Below are 4,021 nucleotides of genomic sequence, written 5' to 3' on the forward strand. Positions count from 1 at the left end.
TCAGGTTCGGCAATCACCCTCTTCCTTTTTGATGTCTGATGCACAAGAACAACATTTAAGTGGAAAAACATGGTATGATGACAGATGGAATATGTATTGATAATGGATGGGCATGGCATCTCGACATATATGATGAGTAAACTAAGCAGATGGCGATGCAATAAAGTAGAAGAAATGCAAGACAACATATGCAAGATACGCGCAATCAATAAAACCTTACCAAATTAGAACAGGCACCTTGATGGGTGAACAGGACAGGCCATCTGCCTTTGACTCCTCGAGGTTAGAATAGTCATTAGGATGATATTCTGAACAAGAATCAACAGGTGGGGAGCGTACGAGTTTCATTGCTTCCAGAATGGCACTCAATGCCTTGCTGCCAATTTTGTAAGTCATTGCAGTGTTCCACAATATTCTTCTGATGCGCGGATTCTAATATTCACTGTAATTGTGTATAATATCTGAGAACCATGAAAACATAAACAGTTGTGAAATTATCTTTGTAATGCAGATGATATTCTAATATAGGGGTGCCCTGTAAACACTTGTGTGCTATCACTGGATTCTGATGAGAGAGCTCGTGTGTGCTGTAATATGGTGCGTGCATTTATATAATCTGGCACAAGTACACAAAAAATAGGCTCCAGAAGTAAGGATAGCTGGCAGATGATAGGTTCATAATATACTGTATAGAGAGTTTATTGCCAAACCATGATAATAAGAGCACACAGCAACTAGGCAGATCATGGGGCTGTTTGGTTTTAGGACTAGCATTGCCACACTTTGCCACACATTTTTGACAAACTTGACTAAGGTTAGTTCATCAAAATGAGAGCCACAAGTTGGCAAGCCTAAGGGAATCTTGCCACACTTTTTGTGTGTATGTCATGTGGGGTCCAAGTGTGGCTTGCCTAAGATGTGGCTTGAACCAAACACTCACCTAAGTTGGTCAAACTTGCCTAACCTTAGGTGTGGCAATCTTTGGCAAAGTTAGTCACAAACCAAATAACCATAGTGTACATAACAGGGGTACACCATAACCAGGATATATAAATCAGGAAAGTGGAACTGGCTGGAAATTACGGTGTTGTATTGCCGCTAGTAATTGAAAGCCTAGTGATCACATACAGGCCAGCTCTATCAGCTGTTGACTGCAGATGTCCCTGCTCCCCTTCCTGACAAAGAACATACTATGCTTCCGATACAGAACACCGCACGGGCCGCCGGCCGAACCACCGACCCCACCACCTGTGTTCCTCCGCCACCCCCACCCCTGCCCCCACCCGCGTCAAGTTTTCTTCGTTCGACGAGGCCCCACCACCGCCCCCCACAACCACTGTCCCCACCCGAGCCCCTTCGATCGCATCGGCGAACTCCGGTGAGCTCTGAAAAATCAACTGACCCAATTTTGAAATTTAGTCTACTGTGATTTAACTAGTGTGGAATATAAAAGGGGAAAACCATAAGCATTGCGACTATGGTGTTGAGCGTGCCATGGCAGATCTGAAGGTGCAAACCAGACAAAGGCAACTTCGCAACCAAGACAAGAAATCAGAGTAAAGCAGTGGCGATCTATTTTCTTGCTGCGATAAATAAGTTGAGCAGATACGAAAGAGTACCGCCTCTGGTCCGGCGCCGTGTACGCATCTGCTGAGAATTTGACGGTGCTGCGGTAGCGATGGCTGTCGGTGGCGTGGAAGCAGATCTAGGAGGGTAGACAGTGGCGGCACGGCGCGGTGGACGAGACAGTTGTAGGAGCGGCACCGGCAAGGTGGACGACGGCGGGGATGAAGCGAGAGGACGGGATGCAAGGATCTCGGTCCGAAGTCATGGATGAGAGAGGTCGATGTCTTGTAATGGACGGCGGCGTCGGGGTATCAGCTCCGGCATGGTGGAGGAGGACGGCGGTGGATGGGGTGGCGGACGGCGGCGGACGGAGGAGGGTGGGGTGGAGAGGGTGTTTTGGCGCCCATGGAGTACGAATGGGGAAAAGGGAGGTAGAGAGGAAGGGGGGAACCATGAATTCAGGGCGCGCTTGTCTCAAATGCAAGGAAATTTACAAACTTAGCCCCCGTTTCAAATTTCTACTACATCATAGCAACACTAGTCGGTTGGGGATAGGACGGTAATCTCGCATACACCAAATATTTGCCGACGAGAGTTTGTTTTTGGCACCCGCCGTGTATGAATATGAATCGGGGAGGAAGTCGATTTCGGCCGAGGACACACTGTGTTTTGGCGCCCACCGTGTATGAATCCGGGTGAGAGGCGGTTACGTCACGTTTGGGTGAAATTACAAACCTACCCCTATCGAAACCTATAGAAATCGAGCATATAGGCTTTGCGTGGCACGGATAGGCAGTAGTGATTTCCATCTCGCAGATTTTGGTTTCGGGTGGTTACTGCGACTTTCCCCCCTTCGTTCAAATTTTGCAGAGTGCACGTTTACTGTGCCAACTCAATTCGAATCCCGTTTGTATTCTATTTTTTTGGGTGGGATCCATTTTCAATTGGAATTACATTATATATACATCATTTTTGATATATACTTTCAAAAGCACAACACCATTTATACATAAATATGGTTTACAAATGGCATGATCTCAGATTCATAAGGTTGTATCCATCAATTTGGATTTTCAAATATTTGAAACCACTTTATTTTGAAATCCAATGTATGCATTCCTCGCTAACTGTCTCCAATTAATGTGTGTTTCATGCGTGTTTTTTTACTTCTCAAACATGTATAATGTGTTTCACACACGCAACATATAGTGTAATCCCGTTTAGACATTAATTGCATATAAACCATGCATTGTTTGTAATTGAAGAATCTATGGATCACCAATATTGATAAACTATATAACATTACACGTGTGCCCAAATTAAAATGAATATGCATGTTTGATACACCAATTTGCGTTATGATATTATTGATGTCCTGATCTCTAGTTTAAATATTTGAATCCCCTTTAATCCAGATATTCGTCTCATATAGCTATCACTCATGCTTATATAGGACTATCTCTCTGGACCTATACGCGTTCATCGTCTCTCAGGTATCTCTCGTGCTACCTGTATGTCGACAATGATCTTTTATCTCCGTAACACACTGACGGTACTCTCTCCCTCAACCTTCATCACTCTATCTCTCTAAGTATATCTCGCTCCCTGCTATGTGTCTCTAACTATGATTCTCCATGTGGAATCTCTTTCTCTCACACAAACACAAAACTTTGTCTCTCGAGGTCTCATTTCTCTCTACTATTCCCATGTGTGCCACTCGCACACCCCTAATACAGAGATGTTTTTCGCTCCTTAGATATGAGAACCTATGACTCTTCCTCTTCAATATCTCGTTCTCACACACAAACACAAACTCTATCTCCCAGGGTCTCATATTTCTCCATTGTTCTCTTGTATGTCGCTCACACACACCCTCTCTCCCTAGAGATATCTTGCGTTCCCTCGTATGTCTCTCTAGCTATCACTCTCGTTGTGAAATATCTTTCTCTCTCGCAGACACAAAACTCCGTCTCTCTGGATCTCATTTCTCTCTGATATCTGTTTGTATGTGACTCACACGCACCCTCTCTATATCTCTCTCACACCCACACACATAACCCAGCCTTCTGATCCACTCGACTCCTATCTCTAACGCACACTAGCTAGCATCTTTATCTTTCTATTTATCTGTTTCTCCATCAACCTTCTTTCTCGCCCTCACTCTTGATTCCTATCATGCACACTACATATGTTTCTCTCTACATGCAGTCAAGTGCCCTCTCACACACATATATAACTTCACCTTTTGAACCACCCGACAGTCATCTCCAACACCCAAACTAGCGGATGTCCCTCTAGCTAGCATCTCCATCTTTGTATCTATCTATAGTTTCTTCGTCAACATTTCTTTCTCGCACGGAGTCTTGCTTCCTATCACCCACACTATATATGTCTCTCCATACATATGCATTTATTGGTTGGTCTCTTTTGCACAATCGTTGCGCCTCACTCCCTC

This window comes from Triticum dicoccoides, chromosome 7A (genome assembly GCF_002162155.2).
Source record: "Triticum dicoccoides isolate Atlit2015 ecotype Zavitan chromosome 7A, WEW_v2.0, whole genome shotgun sequence".
In the NCBI taxonomy this organism is placed as follows: domain Eukaryota; kingdom Viridiplantae; phylum Streptophyta; class Magnoliopsida; order Poales; family Poaceae; genus Triticum; species Triticum dicoccoides.